Raw genomic sequence first — 11,045 nt, forward strand, 5'->3', positions numbered from 1 at the left:
AATTGTTCGCTGCCTCCTGTTGAAAGAAAAGTAGGAGAGAAGGTCGCGTCCCTTTCAGAGATCATCGTAATCCCCTCAAGACCATGGTAACATCTCATTACGGCCGAAGTCTCATTACGGCCAAAGTCTCATTACGGCCGAAAGTCTCATTACGGCCGAAAATCCTTTAATCCCCAAGTGTCTCGTTACGGCCAAAGTCTCAATACGGCCGAAGGTAGTCTCATTACGGCCGAAGATGTCTCATAACGGCCAAAAAGAAGCATCCACCATATTAGCTCTGTATATACTGTGTTTTATGCTTCCCAACATGTGTCCGAGGCGGTGTGCCCCCAAGGCTTGTGTCACACACAATGGTTCATGCACACAATATTGCGACAGTGTTTCATGCATCCCTCGTGAAAAATGTTTTTATTGTCATATGTGTCACACGATATTTGTATGTGTTACGCCATTTTCTCTCAGTATCCAAGCAACATCCTACTCGTTGGTTCTGTGAGCAAACTGTGTGTGTGTGTGTTCTGAAAAGTGCTCCACAAGGGAGCCCACAGGGAGCTCCAGGAGCCACATGACCTATGACCATGATCTTCTCCCCAACTAGTTGCCTTCTACAATTTACGTCCACCTGAAATTTAAAAAAAGTACATAAGGCACTGAACAAAATGACATATGCTCTTGTTTGATGATGACCATAAGACATATGCTGTCAGGCAGACTTCTTTCCATATATTCAAAACATATTCAAGAATTATGGACAACAATGACAATTATTATTACGTAATAATGATGCAGCTGCATAGCCAGGAAAATATTTCAGGAGATGTTTTATGAGGCTTGACTTGGAGTGGAGGAGTCCCCCTCGTCAGTGCTTTATCCAGACCCCCCTAACTTTTTTGCCTGTGCACCCCCTACAGGGGGTGCCCTTGCGATTTCAGCTTCAGATACGTCTGTAATGATATGTTAAGCTGTAATGACGTAACTATAATGATGACCTCCCCACACAATTTTTTCCAACACCCCTCTTGTGCTTGGGATTCTGGATAAACCACTGCCCCTTGTTCATTTTCGTAGGGCACTACATTAGAGCTTATGCCACTGCACTGATGTCACAATGTTATAAGTGTGTGTCACTCTGGGCATTCGGAATTCCTCTAAGCTACAATATGTAAATTCAGAATATCCGAAGGGTAAGCATCAGATGTTACCTGCAGGCTTCATGCTGAAACGCGTGTACGCAAAACACTTCCGCCGTGGTCGGCGACGTCGTTAGTGTAATCATACACGCAAGACAATTGCGGGCACATGGAGTAGTGGCAGCAACCTGAAAACGATACATTTATGAGTAATCAAAAATATACATTCCCACATGTTTCGTTTTGTCGTTTGTAGGAAGCGCTAGTAAGGGAACAGCACTTGGTTGGTCACATGCAAGCCACAATGCGAGAGGTGCCGATATTTCGATTACGCGATCAAAAATTAAAAGTCTACAACCATGCACACTTCCCCATGCAACTACTTCCCCATGCAACTACTTCCCCAGCATCGTGAGGCACGACACCCATGACATGACACCATGTATTCACGTATAATGTAATGTGAAATGATATGCAGGAATGAAAAAGATGCCAACATACCTGAAATCCAGTGTCCCATAAGCTTTATTCGATTTTCTGGCAGCTACCATGAAGAGCGCATGAATGCACGAATCACAAGTTTCGTTTCGCCATTTTCATTGCTGTTAATTTCGCAAACGCCAAGCAATCCCACGTGACCTCCTTTGGATCAGTGAAAAGTGAAAATTACTCGCGTCATGAACATATATGTTCATCTCAGCGCAAATCACGTTTTGCATGCTATAGAAGGAGGGGGGATCAATACTCTTCCTGCTTTCGTGTTTTGATATCTTGTTGTTTTGCTACTCTCACTTTGGAGTTCGGATGGTGTCTAGCAACGTTGGGTACCTCGTTTCTTGTGTGAGCGAGTGGTTGCTGTTTACGACGTGTTCATATATCGATTTGTAGTGCTGTAATGTGCAAATTAGCGGACTTTATAGCGGCTCTCTATTTTCCGTCGTTGTCTTTCGAGCAGCGCCTGTTGTTCCGGTAAAAATCGAGTTGAATGAATCGCCACAGCCCCAACGTATATCGCGCAGTGTTGACCAAGACCAAGTCCAGCAGGAATTCTGGTGAGTAATGCTTTGGTAGATTGTCTGGATTAGTAGTGTGCTGTCCACACATAGTTGGATTCTCATACGAGTAATTTAAATGAATCAAAACATCCGAAGTGCCTGTAATAGATGTAACTCGGTATCTGTTCGTAGGTTTGCGTCGTTTCTAGTTGGTTGCGCGTTTAGGAACAACAAATTTATTCGAAGACGATAAGATACCGACAGTGCATCACCGTACAGCAGCATTTACTCGTATCATTGTGAGCCATATTTAATTTGTTAAAATTTGTCGTCCTATTTCTTCAAAAATAAAAGCGCAAGTCGGCGTACTTGAATTGATCTCCTTGAACTGCTTACGTCGAACGTCTGCAAATGTTGTACTTATGTGCCTTCGCGTACCATACTAGGCACAAAAGCATATCTGATTAGAATAAATACTTCAAGAGGAAGTCATTCAAATACATTGTTATTTATAGCTGGTTTTCCATTCCAGGCATGGTATGTGGCTGCACGGAGGATTCCGAAAAAGAAAAACAACAACATGGCTAATAGGATGTTGCTGCCCAGGGAGTCCTGGCCGAAGAGGTGAGCGGTTAAGATCATCATAAGGTTCTGTTCTGAAGTGAGAAATTTTGTAGTAGTGCACGAATGTTAATTCGTGCACTACTTTTATAAAAAAAAAGAAACCAGAAATGGAAAGTTATGCATGCATCATTTCATGAATTGTAATGTATCACTATTTGATATTCACATGTTTCCATTAACGGAATGAACTACTGAACCTATATTCATATCATGGTCATGCTCCGTGTTTACCTGGAAGTCACATTTTTAAGGCTTGTCATTCTTTTGTCTAGATGAACATTTATGTTAACCTTGTATGAAATAACAGACACGTATCAACACATGTGCAGCTTGTGCACATTAAAACCAGCCATGTAGAGACAAATGCTTGTTTTTTTTGTTTTTTTTTAATATTCTAGCCTATTGATGGTTGCTCTTCGCTTCTTGCAGGTTTACTCATTCCAGAAGCAAGAAGCGAATGGAAATAAACTGACATCGACTGAGATAGGTGTTCCGTCTTGGCCAGTGACTGTAGGATGGCCCCAAAAGCGTCACAACAAAGCCAATATTCATCTAGCTTTCTGCAAGTAGCTAACTCCACATAGTTGCCTGCTTCACAGCAACATCAACACTACCTTGTGGGAGTACACATTACACAATATGTTGCATTGTGCTGTGGTATGATAACATACCGTTTGTCTCGCAATATGTGTATATAAATATGATAAGGGCCCTAAGGGCACAGTGCATGGCTTATACCCTGCTGAATATATATCCATACCTGGCTGCGACATTGCATATCAATGCAGGTTACAATACACATTTGGCCGTTATGAGACATCTTCGGCCGTAATGAGACTGCCTTCGGCCGTATTGAGACTTTGGCCGTAATGAGACACTTGGGGATTAAAGGATTATCGGCCGTATTGAGACTTTCGGCCGTATTGAGACATCGGCCGTAATGAGACTTCGGCCGTAATGAGATACAATCGTTGAAATTGTGTTAAGGCCATTTCCACGTAGATAATGTCTTCTTAATGAGCATTGCACCTTGTATTATTTAGTTATAATTAATATCTGTGTTGAAGCATTCATCGGTTGTTTCTTTTTAATTTTGCAAGATTGAGTAAAACGTTGTGTTGGATTGTTATCGTTGTACCCTGAGTCACTCCTTTGACGATTACACCATCGTGCTCTAACGAATGCTGATCGCCTTGGGTCGAACTAAGTATTGTCGAGGGAATCGTGGGTTGGCTAGAGTGTTGATTTGTCCGTCAGTAACCGCCGAGTATAGACCGGCGAGTGCATAAGCCTCTCAGTCTTCGGGACCGAGCGCTTAACGGAGTAACGTGGTGTACAACCACATCGCAATCAGCATCCCTACCGATTTTGGGAATCATCTCAAAACGCGAATTCAAGTTCATTCCCAATCGACAATATATTCTAACAAAAATGGCGTCCGCGACAGGACTTAGGTGGCGATGCATGGTGTAGTCTGTTGGAGGTGTGGTCTCTGGATATTGAATGATTGAGGTTGTTGTCAGAAGTGCTGTTATCAGGTATGGTCGTGGAGATCGGCAAATTAGTTGAGATAGGCGAGAAGCTTGGATTGCAAGGGCGTGAGCTTCAGGAATGGATAAATCAGGAGAGGACTAGAGATCGCGAGGAGTGGGCTCTAGAACGAGAGCGCATGAGGGAGGCCGAAGCCAAGGCTATAGAAGCACACGAAAGAGAAAAGGAGGCGCACGAAAGAGAGAGAGAAATTTTGGAAATGAAGCTGGCGGCTTTCCGAAAAAGGTTCCCCCCAAGTGAGTGGGTCGGACAGACGGTTCCGCCATCGTCTCAGTTTCAGGGAATTAGTCCCCATAAGTTGATGTCAGCGTATGACGAAGAGAAAGATGACTTAGATGCATATTTGATGCGTTTTGAACGAATAGCCGATGGTCAGAAGTGGCCCAAGGAGCAATGGGCAGCGGCATTGAGTATGTGCCTTAGCGGAGAAGCTTTGAGCGTGTTTGGGAGGTTACCAGCAAGCGATTGCAACGACTACGCGAAGTTGAAAGAGGCCTTGCTGAGTAGATTCCGTTTGACGGAAGACGGTTTTCGTGGCAATTCCAAGCCGCACCACCCGTAGATGGGGAAACGGCGGGTCAGTACCTCGCTAGGCTAGATAACTACTGGGAAAGATAGTTGCAGCTAGCAGGAACAAAGAAAGAATACGAAGATGTCAAAGAACTGATGATCCGCGAAAGGTTTTTAGAGAGATGCGACCCGAAGCTCAAAGAGAGGAAGCAGAAAAGACTTATCCGAGTTAGCGGACCAGTTCATGAACGCGCAGGGGCGTACAACCCTAGGGAAGAAAACTAGCGAAAGGGGAGTTCCGTAGAAGCAAGTTGCTCCCGTGTCGGGAAAAACCGGAGCCGATGGGAAAGGCGCACAGCGGCAGCGATGCCTGATCTGCAATGGGCTCGGCCACAAGGCCTCTAATTGTCGTACAAATGTACCTAGAGGAGCCTCAGACATAATTGGCTACAGGTGTGGACGTCGTGGGTACAAGAGCTCGGAGTGCAGGAGTACAAATACTGCAAAGAAGGATGGAACTGAAAATTCGGTGTCCACATGCGTTCAGGGAGGATATGTTGAACTCAAGAGCGGGGAGAAGGTGCCCGTGGTACACGTTGTGTCAAACGTCCACCAGAGGAGAATAACTTGCCGGTTGTGGAAGGCATTATAGACGGCAAACGCGTCAAAATTCTCCGAGATACAGGGTGTAACACGGCCATCGTTAACAAAGCTCTGATTACGCCCGAGCAGCTGACGGGAAGGACGATGACTGTGTTCCTACTTGATCGCAAGGTCAGAATGTTACCTGTTGCCACCGTTCACATTCAGTCACCGTACTGCACGGGGAAGCTTGAGGCAGGATGCATGGAGGATCCTTTATTTGACGTTATACTTGGGAATGTGCCCGGAATGCGACGCGTTGAGGAAGAAGACCCACACTGGGAAACCGAACCTAACAATGCAGAAGACACCGGTTCAAAGGAACAAGACGTTCCCGAACTAGAAGGGAACACACAGAGCGTGGGAGGTGGCCAGCAAGAAATCCCTCCTAAGATTCTTGCGGTAACTACGCGACAACAGTCCAGAAAGCAGAGGCAAGATTTCCGGCAGTTGAGAAGTCCACTCCTAAGCGAGGGCATAGTGACCGAAGATTTCGGTAAAGAGCAAAAGGCCGACCCGACTTTGCAAAAGTTTTTTGCTTCCATCAGAAAACAATTCCAAAGCAAGAACCGGCGTCAGGGCAGCTACCTATTTTTTGAGGAAAACGATTTGCTTCATCGGAAGTATAAATCGTTTAGTGGGGAGACAACAATTCAGCTAATGGTACCTCAAAAATTCAGGCTTACGGTCTTGGGCTTGGCACACAATGGAATAATGGCCGGACATCAAGGGGCAAAACGCACGGCCGAGAGAATTATGGCAGAAGTTTACTGGCCAAGACTGCAGTCAGACGTGAAAAGGTTTGTCCGAACGTGCGACATTTGCCAGAGAACCAGTGACAAGGGCAGGACGCGACCTTTGCCACTAGGGAAAATGCCTATCATCGACACTCCATTGAAAAGAGTGGCCATCGATATCGTCGGACCGATAAAACCATCGTCGGAAGGGGGCAATCGCTACATACTTACTCTCGTCGACTATGCTACCAGATTTCCGGAAGCCGTTGCTTTGGCAAGCATCGAAACAGAAAGAGTAGCTGAAGCTCTACTGAACATATTTTCCCGGGTTGGATTGCCAGATGAAATACTCAGCGACAGGGGGTCTAACTTCACTTCCGACCTGATGAGGGAGATCAGTCGGCTGCTATCAGTTCGCCAGCTCACCACAACACCATACCACCCGATGGCCAACGGACTCGTAGAGAAGTTCAATGGAACATTGAAGAAGATGCTGAAGCGAATGTGCCATGAGCGCCCACGGGACTGGGATCGCTATTTGTCACCCCTTTTATTTGCATATATGGAGGTGCCACAGGCAAGCCTGGGATTTTCCCCATTTGAGCTTTTGTACGGCCGAAAGATGAAGGGGCCGTTGGCGATTTTGAAACAGCTGTGGGGCGGAGCACAGATTGATGAAGAGGTGAAGACGACGTATCAGCATGTATTGGATCTGCGTAAGAAGCTCGAAGAGACTTGTCAAATCGCCCACGAGGAGCTGGAGAACGCGTCGCAGCGATACAAGAAGTATTATGACACGAGAAGCAGAGACCGACAGCTCCAGGTTGGAGACGAAGCCCTACTGTTACTTCCGCCGGAGGGAAATAAATTAATGATGCAATGGAAAGGACCCTTCAAAATAATTGAAAAGAAAGGAGAAGCTGACTATGTTATCGACCTCGGACACAAAAAGAAGCTGTTTCATGCGAACATTCTGAAGAAGTATGAATAAAGAGAACCAGCGACACAAGTAAACGCCATGTTGGCATCAGTGGCTGCGAGGGATGAGTGCGAAGACCACGTGGACGTCGACGTGGAGGTTCCTACTACGTTAGGAGCAACGAGAGAAGATTGCCGAGATATAATCGTCGGTGAGGAGCTAAGCACACAGCAGAGAAGTGACGTGCGAAACCTAACGACGACGTATCAAGAAATATTTTCCGACTTGCCCGGCTCCACTAATTTGGTGGAATGCAACTTACAGACGGCAACAGACTGTCCGGTGCACGTCAAGCAATATCCCCTTCCGTTCGCTGTACGAGGTGAGGTTGAGAGGGAGTTGGAGGGAATGCTTCAGCTGGGAATTATTGAAAAGTCCAACTCTCCCTACCATTCTCCAGTTTTGATCGTAAAGAAATCTGACGGGTCAAACAGGGTGTGCATTGATTTCCGAAGACTCAACGACATCCTCGTTGCAGACGAAGAGCCCATTCCCAGGTCGGATTGCCTAATTGCAGAGGTTGGCTCTCGCGTATATTTCACTAAACTCGACCTTGCCAAGGGATATTGGCAGATACCCCTCAATGAGGAGTCAAAACCAAAAACCGCATTTTCGACACCAAGTGGCCTGTATCAGTTCAGGTACATGCCGTTCGGTTTGAAGACAGCACCAGCGGTATTTGCAAAACTCATGCGAGAAGTGCTGCAGGGAATCCCCAATGTGCAACATTACTACGATGACGTACTCATCGCGACTGATACGTGGGAAGAACACGTTCAGACCCTGAACGAAGTTTTCAGGAAGATTAGAGAAGCAGGGCTAACGGTAAGACCAACAAAGTGCGAAATTGGGTTCACTGAGTTGTCATTCTTGGGCCACAAGATTGGTCACGGGAAACAAAGCCACATCTCAGCTACATTGGAAAAAATCGAGAATGCACCGAGGCCGAAGACGAAGACGCAGGTCCGGTCGTTTTTAGGACTGACTGGCTATTATCGACAATTCATCCCTAACTATTCGTCTATTGCTGCGCCATTGTCAGACCTGACAAAGAAACGAGAGAAAACCCACGTAAAATGGGGAGAAGAGCAGGAACGGTCGCTCAAAGCGCATCTTGCTGAGGCACCCATTTCGCAGTTGCCCGATTTCACGAAGCAGTTCATCCTTCGAACAGACGCCTCTGACACAGGCGCGGTTCTACTTCAACGGGGTTCCGACCCAGTAGGGTATGCCAGTAGAAAGTTATTAGACCGAGAGCGGGCGTACTCAACCATTGAGAAAGAGCTATTGTCTGGGCAATCAGACACATATTTCTGTATTGGACCCAGTTCGTTATTCAAACTGATCATCAGCCGCTTAGATACCTTGACAGCGCCAAGTACATGAATAGTCGAGTGCTCCGTTGGGCACTAGCTGTGCAAGAGTATAACTATAGAGATTTTTCAGCATTTTACACAGATGGCTCAAAAACAAAAAACAGAGTAGCTGCCGCCTGCCGTACATCAAGAAAACAATATTCGTTCAATCCGCATAAATCCAAGGGCGAGTGTGTACACAGCTGAAATGTACGGGGTCCTACTAGCATTCGAAATGATACAAAGTGCAAGAACAAAGAAGGCAGTGATTTACACAGATTCCAAAAGCCTCATGATGGCAATGAAAACGCGGCAACCAACAAAGAACGCTCTTCTTCATCATCTCTTGCTGCTGTTTCATAAACTCCATAAAAATGGACATGTGATTCACTTCTGTTGGGTCCCAAGCCATGCTGGGATTGCTGGGAACGAACCAGCTGACAGAGTGGCGAGAGATACAACCTCGACTGCTGCAGAGAGCACAGTGCAAATACCGTTTCAAGATTACAGAGCTACCATCAAACACAGATTATTCTCGCAGTGGCAGCAGAGGTGGAACAGGGAAGCAACTAATAAGTTGCACTTGGTAAAGCCAGTCATAAGAGAGCGAGAAAGTTTCACTCATGGTAACAGACACCATGACGTAATCTTGACACGATTGCGAATTGGGCATTCCCACCTAACGCATAATTATCTGCTCCGGGCCGAGGAACAACCGGTCTGTCAACACTGTAGTGAACCACTGACCGTACTGCATATTCTTATCAGTTGTCCCTTGTATGACCGCCATCGCATCACTCATTTTCCGATATTTTATCGATATCACTTACCATATCATCCATCTCTTTTACTAGGTGACGATGGGATTGTCTCTTATGACAGTATCCTTGGTTTTTTAGACTCTACAAAGTTGATAAAATACATCTAGTCCTGTAATAAAATGAATTTCCCAGGTAGTGACAGTTTTCAAGTAATAGCATTTACGTTTTTACCATGCTTTTTATGAGAACAGAAGCTTTTATATTGGTCAACATCGTAAACATTCATAGTCATTAAGTCATTGATTTGGCGCTCTTTGGCCCAAGCTGCCCTTGCGCCATAAAACCCACCTTCAATTACACCTTCAATTACACACACACACATAGCTGTGCAAGAGTATGATTTCAAAGTCGAGGGCATCAAGGGCAAAGATAATGTCGGTGCCGACTACTTAAGTAGAACCTGATGAGGGCACTATTCATGATGTCGATATGCATGAGTTATGCATGGCTTCTTAACTGTAATCTGTTTACGTACCCATGTAACGTTTTTATTATACTTCATGCCAATTGTATATGCATGGGCATATGGGTGGAATAAGTAAAGCGTGCGCTGCATACACAGCCGATCGAAATGTTACTCCATTTTGTTGCTCGATTTGTGCTCATATGTTCATCTGTTGAGTTTTTGATGTTCCAAGTTGTTCAGTCGAACGTTTGGGTTATTATACCGTCGGAATCTCGTCTATTGTAAGGTTTGAAATGTTAACCCGTCAACATTCTTGAAAAGGGGGCAGTGTCACAAATCCGTGATTCCGGCGCATTTCGGGAACTTTTTCGAGCATGGACTATGTAGCCAAAAGTACGGTAGCCGAGAGCTGCATTTGTTTTTTTACATCATGTACTTTGTCTAGACGTCGAAATGGCCTTTTTCCTGCGAAAAGCAGTTAGTGTTTATGTCTGGGGACCGAACATTGGGAAGGGCAGCGAACCCCTGGCCGTGTGGTGTCAAGTGACACCACCGAGTGTGTGTGCGTCTGAAAGTCTGGAATTCCTCCTTCCCGGGACTTGAGAAAAAGAACATAACAAGCAAAACGAATGGTGAACCAGACCTGGAGCGAGACCAAGAAACGTCAGTCGTGGTTTGGAAACAAGCTTGTGCGGCAGCGTCAGTCCTCGAGGGGAGACGTCGGCGAGTTCCTTTGTTTGGGTGCGTCGTGCAAGAAACCGCAGAGACCACAGACCGAAAAGGACCCCCGCCGCGCGACCCGACTCATCACAGCACCTTTCTGACAAGGGACATTCGGACCTTCTGTGCAAAACAGCTAAGACTTTGAAATTCTCTGTCACCCTGTTGAAATTGTGTTAAGGCTATTTCCACGTAGATAATGTCTTCTTAATGAGCATTGCACCTTGTATTATTTAGTTATAATTAATATCTGTGTTGAAGCATTCATCGGTTGTTTCTTTTTAATTTTGTAAGATTGAGTAAAGCGTTGTGTTGGATTGTTATCGTTGTACCCTGAGTCACTCCTTTGACGATTACACCATCGTGCTCTAACGAGTGCTGATCGCCCTGGGTCGAACTAAGTATTGTCGAGGGAATCGTGGGTTGGCTAGAGTGTTGCTTTGTCCGTCAGTAACCGCCGAGTGTAGACCGGCGAGTGCATAAGCCTCTCAGTCTTCGGGACCGAGCGCTTAACGGAGTAACGTGGTGTACAACCACATCGCAATCAGCATCCCTACCGATTTTGGGAATCATAT

General features: G+C 45.7%; 1 long non-coding RNA gene across 1 annotated transcript; it reads left to right on the forward strand.

The window, feature by feature from the left end:
* Positions 1 to 1,898: 1,898 nt before the first annotated feature.
* Positions 1,899 to 3,200, forward strand: LOC135374102 (uncharacterized). The gene is made up of 3 exons (XR_010416756.1): positions 1,899 to 2,182; positions 2,658 to 2,749; positions 3,179 to 3,200. It is a non-coding gene; the product is annotated as an uncharacterized LOC135374102 (long non-coding RNA).
* Positions 3,201 to 11,045: the final 7,845 nt, after the last annotated feature.

This window comes from Ornithodoros turicata, unplaced genomic scaffold (assembly GCF_037126465.1).
Source record: "Ornithodoros turicata isolate Travis unplaced genomic scaffold, ASM3712646v1 Chromosome44, whole genome shotgun sequence".
Lineage (NCBI taxonomy): Eukaryota > Metazoa > Arthropoda > Arachnida > Ixodida > Argasidae > Ornithodoros > Ornithodoros turicata.